A 14659-nucleotide genomic window follows, 5' to 3' on the forward strand; every position below is an offset into this window, starting at 1 on the left:
TCAAATGAAATTGGAATTACGATTGTATGAAACGAGTGACGGAGAGAGCCTTGTTAATAAAAGAGATAAGTAAAGTAACAGTTGATAGCTGACGTGCACTCTTTTTCCACTGCAGCGACAAGAGTTACCAAAAACAACTCATTCAGCGACTCTCTCTTGGCGGTCAAAACGCAAAGCCATCTCAACTACACACTCACTTCTCGTTGCTTGCTAAATCGTTTCTAGTGTTTAGCTCAACTCTTTTCTCGCTAATTGTCGGCAATGGGACAATTTTAGAACGAGTCTTTTATTTCTTTTCAATTTTTCCAATCTGGGATTTAATGTATTTACCTATTCTACTAAAAGCTATAATAAAAGCGAACTTCTGCAGTCTCTTCCTTTTATTGGCACGCGTGCCAAGAATCCTATCTATCCACTTTTTCACCTTTTTTTTACGCTCAGTCCATTCTTGGCCGTTTTGTTAGGGTTCCGTACCCGGAGGGTGCCACTAACGTTCTAAGCTTCCGCTGTCCGTCTGTATGTCTATATCTCATGAACTAAATTCACAGAGTAGGTATTTCTATTGCCGCTATAACAACAAATAATGAAAAACTTTCAATATGGCCACCACGCATATTAATAATAAAAAAGTACTTAAATTTATGTATTTCTTGTATACGGTGTACGGAATCCTTCGTGCGAGAGTCCTACTCGCACTTGACCGGTTTTTCATTGTTTATGGCGTAGATCGCTACAAAAAGCACAGTTTTTATTCTTTTTTTAAACAACGTTTGCGTTAAAGTTTTCCAGTAGCCCACTGCAATTTTCTATTGTATAATTCTTCGCTACACCCACAGAGTCCATTGTAGTGTTGAATATTTTATTTTTGAACTCTAGTGCCATTATGTGCGTTTTAATGAAATTATTTGGGTCAAAATTGCTCTTCTTTAATTGCTCAATGCTTCATGCTTCATGTTGAAAGCCTAACCTGGTTTCAAGGCATTAAATTGAAAAGATGCATTTGTAAGATGCATTGCTGCAAAGATGCATTTTGCATTCATGTAAGAGGGTTTCATTCGTAGTGCGCTCCTAACAAACATAGGATATGATATAATCAAACTCAATGAAAGTTTGTACATACGGAACTAATATTTGTCTAGCTTCTAGGCTATCACAGCGTTTTTGTTTAGTTACTTAAATTACACTAATGTACTTGCACAGAAATCTTATTTTTGACTGGCGCGAGAATATGTCAGCCAATCATAGCGCGCGTCCGTCCAATATTGGTTTTTGCCTACGTGCCATGTCATACCTATCTGTCCCCCTGAGGGGACAAATCAGGGGGACAGATAGGAATAATTCGTTTTGTATGTGCAAAATATTCGTACGAGTCTCTATTGTTCTTGTGTGTTTAAAATTTTAACGTCACGAAATAAGGTCTGTATTTTATTGGTGTACTACATTCGGTTTCAGTCGGCGTTAGATTGCGCTTTTCTGCGTAAACGAATTTTGCGGATGCGACTAAGAAAAGTGGTAGCACCGTAATTACGTAGGTAAAAATGTAAAAGTCATTATATTCCAATATTCCTTTCTGAAATTGGCGTGAAGCAAAATTAAATAACGAGCTAATTTATCAACGTCTGTTCAGACCTACATAAAAGCGCTTTCCCAAATTCACTACTTAAAAGCAGTAAAGCTTACTCTGCATATCTTTTGTTCTCTTTATAAGCTAGCTCACGGTGAATATTCGATTCTACGCACTTAGGGCTGAAATTCAAATTAATCATAAACATAACCTTTATTTCAAAAAAATTACTAGGTAATTAATATACCTACTCGAAAAATATATAAACATGGCATTGCCAAGCAAAGTTCTTAGCTTACAAACTTGTATACACTGTGCTATGGTAAACCATTATTTTGCCCGAATACTTATTGTGGTTTATCAATACTTACTAAGGTTTTATCTCAGTAAGTTTATCTTAAATAGTCCAAAAAAATTCCTTGCAACTTTTTATTTCTATCTTTAACTCTACCAAAATAATTCGAAAAATAGATTCTGTAAGTAGATACCTACTTTATACTATTCATGCGAAGCTGGGACGGGTTGCCGTAAATAATAAAAATATTATGAAGAAAAGCAGTTTAATATAGTAGGAGATAATTAAAAGCTAATTTACGAAGATTTATTCAGAAATACACAAAAAAGCTTTTACGAATTCATAAAGTGAAAAGGTCAGGCTATGTTAATGCCTTTATTCTTCACAAAAAACTGGGAGTCTGAAAAAAGGCCCTCCGCTTTCAGCTTTTTTAAAGTAAAACTGTGGAACGCATTACATAATTTTTACAGCATGACTTTATTTAGGGCCAAAGCTCAAATTTTTACTGGATGTGCCAGTGACTTCGTCGTCGTCAATTCAGATTTTTTTAAATATCCTTGTTGCCCATTCCAGCTATTTAGCTTGCTTCCATCTTAGAATGAATCAGTTATCAAAAGAGGTGACATTGCAGTCAAGAGCTAACTTATATCTGTATAGAAGTAGGCGTTACTTTGCGGAAGCCCTTGATATAGCTTAAGCTACAAGGAATCAAAAGCTTTATTTGTATATCGCCTGCATGTTGTACACATATTTGCCTTTTTCAGCGGATTATAGCAAATTAAGCTTTTAGTTCCTTGTATAACTTGTATCTGATAAATTATTGGTTTGTCCTTCAATCATGCCGCAAGCAGCAAACCAATGGATTGACGCGATTTGTTGCATGGATAACATTGGCTAAATTATCTCGGAAAATCAATGATTTCGCAAGGGATTAAAAAAATCTAAATCCACATTGCAGAAGTTGCGGCCATCACCAGTAATAAGTATAGATAGAGAACGAACAAGCTTTTGAATTTAGGCCACCCCTATATGAATTAGGTTTTGAGACTGTCGTTAAAATTTTATCTTTCGAGGAGAAATGGGAACTTACAAGTAGGTATTGGCTACAAGCTGCTGTATCTGACAAGTATTTTCAGCGATCGATGACCCGAAAGTTCCAAACTTTGGTGCGCTGCATCGGATTCTTTATTGCGAAGATCGTGACCCCTTTCCATCAATACATTTAAAAATATTAGTTCTACTTCTGACCATGTTCTGACTGATTGATTGATCAATCAATGCACAGACTAAGCCACGGGGTTAGAAATTTGAAATTTTAACAATAGGTTGAAAACCCGCCAACTAAGTATGGATTTTGGAAACTTCTTTTTCTAAAACTTGCTAAAAGAAGTATGGAGCTATTTTGTGTAAAGGTGTATATGATGACTGGTGGACTTTTGATTAAAGATGAAAAAAATATATGGTTCATGGCACCCCTAAAGGGGTTAAATAGGGAATGAAGATTTGTATGAAAATCCCTCATTTTTCAACTTATACATATCTATAAAATGGAATTTTGGTCTTTCAGGCAAAAAGAATAAATGCATATTTCAGAATTTTTAGAAATTCCACTCGCTCACTGATTTTCAAAAATTTATCCAGAACAAAACCGGGGCAGGCTAGCTAGAAATTATTCATGCAATGGCAGGGTTTTCTTGGGAGAATATGTTATAATGTGGTAGGTTCCTCGATTCGACTGAGAGAATGAGATTTCGTCTCCCAGGTTTGACGGTTATTTTCAGTTAATTAGACGATTAGTAATAATAACTGGGCCTGCCAGCTCAACTCACTCCCTGACATATGGAGGAAATGAAAAACCAAATTCGGATAGGTATACAAAGTCGATCACCCATTTTGATATGCTTAACCACAACTAGGCCATATGCCCCCTCATTTAATGTCGATACGTGTGCATATATGAACTTTAGAGTGAGGTAATATCCTCTATCGAGTATAGAGGAAATTACCTTCCCTTGAAGTTTCCTCCAAAGTACACAATGCGCCTTAAAATATTCCATTAAAGTGGAAGACTGATTCAAAAGGCACGATAAATCACTTTAGCTCAAAGAGGAGATAAACGCCGCTCGATTGCTTCTCAAATAGAGAGATCGTTTGAAACGGCAAAGAAAATCATTATCATGGATCTAAGGCCTGAACGTTAATAGTTTTCACTTTAGCCAAACTAATTTAGGTTTTTGTTAAACTTTTGAGTCTCTTCCATGCTTTGTTTTTAACCAGCGACCCAAAAGGAGGGGTGTTACAAGTCTGATGTGTGTATCTGTGTATCTGTCTGTGTTATCGTAGCGCCTAAACGAATTAACCGATTTTAATTTAGTTTTTTTGTTTGAAAGGTGGCTTGATCGAGAGTGTTATAAATTTTTAATTTACACTTGTCATTACGTAAAATTAAATCATAGGCACAATTCATGACACGGAGCTTCTAACAAAACGTCAAGCTCGACGTGGCAGGCGTCAAATATTAGTACATTTGACGCCGTTAGCCCTAAGGTAGCCCTATTTTTCTTTGATTCCACATCACCATAGCCTAAGATTTGACATTTCGTCGATTCAGGATTAAACCGACAGTTCCCTCACTGTAGTTCACTCTGTCATAGCTCAAAGTAACTTAGGTGTCGATCGAATTCGCTGACAATGTCTAGTCAAATATAGAGTTATGTGGATATAAATCTACCAGAATTTGAATTCAGTTTAAATCCTATGTAAATATTTAATCACAGCTGTTCGGTTCGACTGTGCTCACTAATTGGCCAACAAATCGTGGAACTCCCCAATTTATATTGGAAAAGCGGCAAGTCAGATAGTTCGAATGATCGATTCAATCAACTCAATTTGTTACTTAACCTAAAATGTTACGTTCGAATTTGAACCTCTGTAAAAATAACATTGCTAGTTGCCAAAAACTTCACCAAACTTTGCAATTAGGCATTGTAATGTCTACACGTCCTGAGAATGCTCCGGTGTCGGGACGAAACGTGCGTCGAGTGGTGTTGGGATTTGTGTGGTGCTGCGTGGTGGTGGTGCGTGTGGCCTGCTTGGCTTTTCCTGCATGTTTATCAGTAGGAGGGCGGGCGGTGCATGTCGCATGCTGCATGTTACATCATACAGATCTCTTTGGTTTGGCGGATTATAGCAAATTAAGCTTTTGGTTCCTTGTATGTCATGGACTTCCACAAAATAGCGCCTGCTTCTTTAATACGTTTTTTTGTGTGTCAGAGACTGCAGTAATTTTTTTCGAGTGGTGGTTTGACGTAGCAAGTATGTAAGTTCTTTATTCTATAATGTGTCTCAATTTTACTACAGCTAGTGGATTTCATATGAAACTGGCCTGCTTTTGGTATACGATTAGTAAGTTTTAGGATAACGTATAAGTAAGTGGTGAATGACATTTTACTAATGAAGTATCCAGTTGCTATCATTGGGCCAGTCTTAGTTGCCATTATTGAACTGGTCCAATGATGGATCTGTACGTGAAAAATTAAGCTTTGTTATGCCGCAATATTGTGATCTCAGGTAAAGTTGTTTGATTATTTGAAATAAACAAAAATTATAAAAATTAAGTATACAAAATATTCATTTCATAAAAAAACATTTTTTTCGAGTTTCCATTATTGTAGTAAATACTTAGATGTAAGCCTGTGTTCCAATCGTGGGGTCTTTGGGGGTCCAATCAAGGCACTGGTGGTCCAATCAAAGCAACTTTTTACCTAAGTTTTATTCGAGGTTTTCTCTACTATAAGTTGATTTTATGACATTTGAATAGTTCCGTGTTACAGTTAAGAGGGCTCACTCCGTCACTCGTTTCATACCATTTCATACAATCGTTTTCAAAGTTACGCGGTCTTAAAATTTTCATACAAATCTTTGAGCCCCTGCAATTTTAAAACTACATATTTTTAGAAAAATCTAAAACACCACAGACACAGATATTAGTTTCTAGAATATGTCTGCAAAATTTCATGGACTTTGGTTGCTTGATATTCAAATGAAATTGGAACTACGATTGTATGAAATGGTATGAAACGAGTGACGGAGAGAGCCCTGTTAAACATATTTGCTAAATAATGACAAAATTGAATAGTTCTAAAACTAAATATTTCCAAGTTATCGAAGTGTAAATAAATGTGGTCCAATAGAGGCAACCTTAACCTATTCTATTGGTTGATAATGATGATGATGAGAAAAATGGTACATTAATCATTTCATTACATTTATTCATCAGCTTGTCTGAAGCCGTGTTTATACTTTTCTCGAAATTCTCTGCGGCCGCCCGCAAATCGGCTTCAAGTAAGCATTTTTACTACGCCGTAGTAGGCAGCTACGCAGCAGTATAGCCGCTTATAAAATCAGCTGCCTTCTTAGCCTCTCCGTAGCGATATAAATACATTTTCTCTATTAAACATTTCCCTCACTTTTCTTCTGTACGCCATACGTACATTTTTTATATTATTATTTTATTATCAACGTCCGCCTCCCTAAAGGGGAAAGTTTCAGGATGACTTGACCTCTCCTAACCCGCTTAGCAAAATCTACAATAGTCCTAAAAAAATATTAGAAAAACAAAAACAATGATGAAGAGAAATCAACTTGTCTACCTACGTCGTAATAGCTATCTGCAAGCCAAACAGCCCATTCCATCCGATAGTTTAAACTGTGCGTTGATAGATCAGTCAGTCATTCAGTCAGTCAGGTTTTCCTTTTATATACATACCAAAGCAACCCCTGAACAAACTTATACAAATATGTATAAACATATTATAACGATATTATAATGTCTATATGCAGTTGCTCTGCACTGCTGACAACATCTTTTATTTATAACTTTATCGACCAACGTCTACGTAACAAAACTATCTAGTCTAGGTACTATATATTAACTTGGAATGTACGGGGATCTAAGTACGGAGAATTTTTATTGACTGAACTTTTAATATATTTACGTACACCTTAACGTATTAACTTACGAAGTATTAGATAACTTGCGGTGGAGAACTATTTTAATTAAATATTAACTGAATGCCAAAAAGTAACATAATATGTTCCCGGGACGCAAGCTATCTCCGTACCAAATTTCGGCAAAACCAGTTAAATAGGTTTAATTATAAAATTAGTATGAATGTGCAAAATATGAACCCGCAAAACTTTCTTATTACATCACGCGGTAAGGAAATGTGGGGCGCTTGGAATTGTCGCTGTGTAAAGTTATTTGAGTAGATACCTAATCAGCTTGCATTGCAACTCCTCTACTACTTTCACCTTTGATGTGAACTTTATTCTCGTCTTGGTTCAATGTTCACGATAATTTTATTATCTTGTTCTGCTGTGTTTGTGCTGTTTTACTATTCTTAAGCATTTATCCAGAAATTGTGCTGGTGTTGCCCCAGGAAATGTTCTTTACTAGTGGATTTATACTAAAACTGCGGCACCTACTGATACGGATTCGGATTTTCACCGAATGTAGAGACGCGCGTAGCGTGCACGCGCTGCCACAGCCTAAATTGAGACGTCGTTTAGGGTTGTCGATTGGGGGACAGACTCCAGCATTATGGTACAGCTACAGCGCAAGGTCGATGCCCGCATCGATCGCAGAGGACAAACCGCGCGCCTGTGCGGGATCGCATATACAGCGAGCAACAGGCCTAATGGAACCTGCACTGAGCTGAGTAAAAACACTCAATGTTCAGTTTCAAAGAGGGCGTCCGAGGGCGCAGACGGCGCCCCGAACGTCGCGATCGCACCAGCATATTGCGCCGACGTCGACTTACCGGCTTCCAAACACCAATAACTGTGATAACAAACACCAAAAAAACTTTTAGGTAGACTTTAATCTCACGTGCGTTCCGCATGCTTCCCTTACCGGCTCCAATCGTGGCATTTATCGGCTGTTTTGGACTAATGGGTGTGGTCCAAAGTCTGTTACGTTAAAATGTCCGTCGTCGGGACGTAGGGGGAGGGGTGGGAACACCACGTGATATATTACTCCGGTAGAAGCACAACCCTATATGAGTGCGGTGCATCCCTTGATTCTGCGCGTTGCATCTTAAAACTTTTAGCGTGAAATTCCTACGAATGAAACACGTGGTAATGCACTTGAAAACAAAGCCCCATTTAGTGACTAGCGAGACGTCTAGTAACATACTGTAATCGAGGGTTCGATCTACCCTTTTGTATCCAATATACCCCACAGCCACATTTATTTTTCTGCGGCATTCGAATAGTTTTGTAAATCTGTGAAAATTTCTTTCAACGGCGATTCCTAACCTCGCTCATAATAATTTTACAGGACGTATTTATTATTATCAATTCTTATTTTTACGTTTAAGTTATTATTAGGTATATATAAAGTGTTTATGATCAGTTACTTGAATATAAATAGAACGTACAACCGCCTAATTCATTGTTTTAATAATTCAGAGACAAATTTTTACGCGCAGTAAACCTACCTAATATGGAAAAAATTGTTTTAATGAAAATATTTAAATATGAATATCTACATATTTTTTATATATCAGGATCTGCTTGCATACGCCGTATACATATCTATAGACAGAAATGATATTTTACTGAACATAAAATCAAAATATTAACGATTAGCAGAGGTATTCCAAGTTTCACAACCGTCTGCTTAACCAAACCTAGAGCGAGACGAAAATTAATTTATTTTGTACTTACAGAAATTTTTTGCTTATGTATTTTTTTTAAATCCATAAATTTTGAAAATTTTTGAGTATTCTGAAAACAGGTACAATTTCATTAACATCGTCCACCAGTAGTTATTACCGTACCCCCAGGGATTATTAATACGCATATTGTTCTGGACGCTTCGGTCCGCAACTCTACCAATGAATATCAACGTAAGCGAATTTAATTGGGGTCATTCACCTTAGTTCACTGAACTATCAGCTGGTGTCAGCTGATTGATATGGCATGCTGGGTCACGTAAGTACTCACGAGTATTTTGTAAACAAATACATGTGTTTCCTGCTAACTTCACCGCGCCCGCGCCATAACTTAAATCTAGGCCAAGTTTAGAACTTGAAAATATTGTACCTATTTAGTTTCCATAATAAATACTTAAGTACTTTAATATTTTTGCGTTATTCCCCTTGCATCTAATTAATAAATAATTTTTAAAATAATTTTATTTGCACTTGCACTTTTCGTAGATTTTTTAAATAAAAGTATTTATATACCCGAGTCCTTAATAGTTTTATTTTAAGTATGTGATTTGGTCGTAGGTATATAGTACTAGTTTATGTCCGCGACTTCGTTCGCGTAGGCTACACAAGTTAGCTTAGAGGTTGAGTTTTTAAAAATCCTTTTTAACGGATGTCTACGTCATAAGAGCTATCTGCATGCCTTTCAGCTCTCTCCGTCCAGTAGTTTGAGCTGTGCGTTAATAGATCAGTCAGTCAGTCAGTCACCTTTTCCCTATGTATTTATGTAGATTTTCTGAACCGAGGATTTCGAATCGTGGACAAAACCGTTTATATAAATAAAAAGGAATCGCTGAAATGTATGTACGCGCATAATCTCCAAACCACTGCACCAAATTGGATTCTTTTCTTCGTGTGTACGTTGTTTTAGGGACAAGGTTTGTATAAAAGATTTTTTTGGAAAGTCCACGAGAAAAGGCAGTTCCCGCGGGACGCGGATTCTTTCGTCCGCGGGAAGTCGAGGACAACAGCTAGTATGTAATAAAATCGACGTCACACTATAATTAAGATGGAATGAAAACTTTGATCTTTACCATATTTTATAATTGAGTAGTGCTATTGTATCCTAATAAAACTCGACTTGCTGGCGAATGTGCATGTTAATAATAAAACTATATACTTAACAACTTAGTATTTACCAAAATATTATCATGAAAATACTTGTATACTTACACTAATACTTTTTAATTAGGTACCATAGAAAAAAATTAGTGGTGCTTAAAATCATTTTCAAGATTCACAGTAAAATTTTAAAATCTACTATTAAAAAATACGTTTTTAATTCATAAAAGTATTCTCATGGTAATAATTTTCGGAATATACCTTATGGAAACGTCGCCTCTTCATTTTGCTCGCTTCGTTCGCCCTCAATCCCACTTCTGATTGAAAACTCTAGACTCCATGACAACACATGACATACATTCATGAATCACGATTCATATAAATTATTTACGCCAATTTTTACGTTAGTGAACTTGGTAACCACAATTCATCCTTCATTGTGTCCAAACTTATACATTTATAATATTAAACCGCACACTTACCCGCGTAATCTATAAATCTTATAAAATATAATAATATTTAAGTGATATTAAGTAACAAAATTTAGAAAGGCTGCTAATATTGCTATAGCATTAATTTGTAGACACCCAAAGAACTACGGGCGTTTCCGTAAGGTACATATTTTAGTAGTAATGACGCTGTTCTTAAAATTAATGGAAATATATAAACATGTACATAACTTAATAATCGTATTTATTTCCATCGTATAGACGCTCAGTTAGATATTATATACGTACTTTAATTTAAAGATTTACGTATCTTTTCATATTACATAAGTAGTTACCAAAATTACATAATATGTAAACTGATGGATTTGATATTTCATTTACCACCTTTTTGATTTCCTAGCATAACTTTTAATTTTTAAATGCTTCTATATTTAGAAAAATTAAATTTGAAATAGATACATTTATTTTAATTGATATCCTAGTCCCGTAAAAGTAAGCACTATGTTTATTTCCTACCTAAAAAAAATCTAGTATGAAACAACTTCGAAGTTACATAGATGTGAACAGCCAAAAATCTCTCATTATCTCACCATTAATGCATCTATAAATTCCACATATTATTGACTTTTTACAGTACCTATAGGACATGAAGTCATCCAGAAGTGATCATATTTGAGAATTTTGTAGTGTGAATTTTTGAGTGACGTCTGATGTACATCTATAGTAGGAACATCTATTCAAGTACCTATTGTATACTCTACATCTCTAGCAAGTACTTCTGTAGGTGGATATATCTGTACAAGATTGTAGGGATTTTCTTTGAAATTTCAGTGGATTTCATCCCATTTTAGACTGATAGGTAGGTAATGAGGAAGCGAATCGATTAGCAAGTCTCATATTAATGGGAATGATTATGGTATAAAACCTCACCATACTGAAGTATTCCCAAAATTAAAAATCATTTGTTCTACAATGGATAATGAAAAATAAACCGAGCCTCTACGTGTACCTATTTTGGATAAACTGAAAAAACATGTATTTACTTTAAATTTATTTTTAATGATGAGATTTTTAATCGGCTTCAGTTCAGACACGTATAATGCCACTCGAGAAAAACATAGGTACTAATGAATGAGGAAAAGTGATTCTTCCAATAATAAAATTTTAGTATGAAGGATGGCGATGTTTTATATTATTTGCTTTTGGGATGTGTTTGCATCCATAATTTGAATGTAGTTTTGTAAAGAATAGAATTTCACTAATGTAGTTAAACTTGTATTTTTTTTTAAATAATCTATTTATTGTTTTCTAGATACTCTATTCGGCAATTTTTCGTCAAAGTACTCACCTATTGTGGCAATGAAAGTGTAGGTACTTATAATTCCATATGGTTTTGTTGGGAAATGATAATGTGTAAGTCACCTATAAAAGCCCATTAAAAATATAGACAGCCTACAGAATCTAAATAAAGTCTAAAAATAGCAAAGAAACGACCTAATTGATTCTGTTCGTTCTTTTTTCCCGGTATATTTCCATCTTGAAACTCGAATCTCGGAATTGGGTTACGTCTATTATTAAATTGAATACTGGCTACAATGTGGGTTTGTTATATTATATAGGAGTTTTTTTTTAATTGGTAGCGCAATTATTTCTATAAGTAGGTACCTATAGTTCCTATAATTTATAATAAATCATATAATATAATTAATAAAATACTAATATCCCGCACTCGAAATTGTAGAGGAGTACCTATGGTGGTACATTACGATCCAGCTAGGCAGTTCCAATTTAGGGAAAGAAGTTGTATAGTCGGGAACTCCATTTAATTTTGATAGAACAACCAGGAGTGAATTTTTAACAATAAACGATGACAAAAGAAAAACGTAATGACGCGGCACTCATTGTGAATCGAAAGTCTTGTGCATTTGCTCCGAACTTTTTGACAGGCGAATGTCTTGAACCGAGGTTAACTTCAGAATCAAACTTGGCTGAGCAGCGTTCGGGAAGCTTCGAGATGCCTTTTCTCAAAATTCTCAATGCTTGAAGACCAAAGTCTTCGAACAGGGCGTGTTGTCACTATAGATCCGAGACATTGTCGTTAACAGCTATGGGCCTCATAAGAAAGCTCAGAGTCATTGAGTGGGTGATAGAAAAGCTATGTTTGGACTCTTAGATATTCTCTAAGATCTGAAGGAGAACCGGAGTAACTGACATATGTTTAGCTCAACCGGGTTGAGAATCTGATGTAGCAATGGGCAAGACAGATAGTTCAAAAAGTCAAAGGGAGCCGCTGGATTCAGGCGGCGCAAGACCCTGGCGCGTGGAAGTCCTTCTAGCGGTTGTAATGATGAATTCAACATATTACCATCAGCACTGCAGCCCTTTATTATTCTGTATAATTCATATCTGAATAAATGATAGGCTTAAAGGCTCATTCATAATTATAATAAGGGTGCAAACGTGTAAGTGCAGAAGATCATTCTGTCATTAACTACAAGAGATATTATTTTTAAACTTCAAACTGGCATCTACCTACGTAACTTTTCCACCCTACCTACCTACTTAGGTACCTGTAGTAGGTAGTACAGCAACGCTGCAGGGAATCCTTTGGTGCAATAATACAATAGATATTCCATCGCTATATACAATAATTATAGTCATAGTCATAGTCATAGTCATAGTCATAGTCATTTATTCTTGATAATATACATTATACGTCAATCCAATAATTCAAATTATTTTTTATCATAAAATGTCACAAATTTTTCTTAAAAATATAGAATAAAATACAATAATAAATATTAATAATCAATTTTGTTTTCAAACTTTCTAAGTAGGAATTCATTATAACTATAGAAAAACTCCTCGACAAGCCAGCTTTTCATATTTCGTTTAAAAATGTTATACCAGCTAGATTACAATTTATAACAGTATAAGTTTCATACAACATAATATGATTTTAATTATTTCTTGAGGCTTCCAGTTTTACGTTCGAATAAACTTGGATAACATTTTATATTAGCTTTCACTAAAGGGTATGCTAACAATTGACATAGATAACTTTTTTTTAAATAAGCCAGCTTTAATGATCTCTTTGGTGCATTGGTGAGTGCTGTGGTTTTAAAACTATGAAGAGCTGGGTTCGATTCCTAATACAGATAAATTTTGTCTTCGGTCTGGACGAAGCCTTCGGCCGTGACTATTACCACCCTATTAGCAAGGGCGTGCTGCCTGGCGTCTTACGTTTCATTACTATACCGTGTAGAAACCGATTTGACCCTATCAGTGTTAGTGCACTTCCATCTTAGAGCTTATAAACATTTTTCACTAGTTAAAATTTCTATCTGGCACACATGAGAATAAGAAAAATCTCGTCAAGAGCTTAAATGTAGGCTTGATCTTTATCAAGCCTACATTTAAGCTCTATTATTTACATTTATTTATATAGGTGAAATTTTGTACCTTTTTTGTGTTTGTTTCAAGTTCGTGTTTGAACAAAAATTTTTTCAAGGCAAAAAGACTCTTTTTAGACAGAGCATTTTTTTTTATTCAGTTACAAGTTAGCCCTTGACTGCAGTCTCACCTGGTGGCAAGTGATGCTGCAGTCTAAGATGGAAGCGGGCTAAACTGGAATGCATGGACTGGTTTCTACACGGCATCTTACCGGAACTCTAAATGGCTTGGCAGCACGGCTTTGCCGGTAGGGTGGTAACTAGCCCCGGCCGAAGCCGCCCATCAGACTAGACCAGAGAAAATTTAGAAATTATAAAATACAAATTTTCCCTGATGGGAATCGAACCCTGGATTTCCCACTTATAAGACCACAACGCTCACCACTACGCCAGGGAGGTTTAAAACACGTGGAAAGAGAATACTTTTTAGGTCATAGTTTGCAAGCTACAATACAGCCCTGTCTTGGCTGCCACTTGAAATGCAGTCGCGCATTTTGAGTCTAAAATTATTTAACAGTATTCACATGTTCTAGGTCAACAGGTCTAAATCATTCACATAAAAGACATTTCTGGAAAATATAGAGGTACAAAATTAAATATAAAAGTACGGTGTTATTTCCGACTCTAGTACCTACTTGCTATGTTTTTAGATTCGGTTGTGATCATTAGTGCTGACACGTACACCGAGAGTCGAATATACATGTGATTATTATGTTTCCTCGTCTCAATGATAAATGTCTACTGTTGGACATAAGTGTCTCATAGTGATTTCCACAATCCACAGTGTTGAGCTGCTTAAGACAGTTTCCTGCAACTCTTTTCAATTTAATTCAAGACTAAATAGTTCTTTTGAGATGACAGTTGACACATAAAGCAGAAACGGCGAATGAGTTCTCAAAATGTATGCACTTGTATATTTAGTAATCTAGTAATTTTGAAACCCGCAATGTGTGACGTGTAAAACTTGGGGTCAATGGCCGCGCCCCATCAACGAAATTGACCATACGACGCCTATCAACCATAAATAAATATATGATGAAATATTATTAAACACTGAAATACAA

The 14659-nt window shown here is 35.7% G+C and overlaps 1 protein-coding gene across 10 annotated transcripts in view; it reads left to right on the plus strand.

Annotated features, from left to right (window-relative positions):
- LOC123880727 (coiled-coil domain-containing protein CG32809) overlaps positions 1–14659 on the plus strand; it is a 140750-nt gene that overhangs the window by 13017 nt on the left and 113074 nt on the right. For 3 of the 10 annotated variants that reach the window (XM_045929024.1, XM_045929021.1, XM_045929017.1), the window contains exon 1: positions 7617–7827. The exons of 1 other annotated variant lie outside the window; for it this stretch is intronic. The gene's annotated coding sequence lies outside the window, so the exon portion shown is untranslated. Of the gene's footprint in view, positions 1–7605; positions 7828–7853; positions 7998–14659 lie in introns of those variants that run through there. 6 more of the 10 variants (XM_045929015.1, XM_045929014.1, XM_045929016.1 and 3 more) reach the window with 6 other exon arrangements.

This window comes from Maniola jurtina, chromosome Z (genome assembly GCF_905333055.1).
Source record: "Maniola jurtina chromosome Z, ilManJurt1.1, whole genome shotgun sequence".
Lineage (NCBI taxonomy): Eukaryota > Metazoa > Arthropoda > Insecta > Lepidoptera > Nymphalidae > Maniola > Maniola jurtina.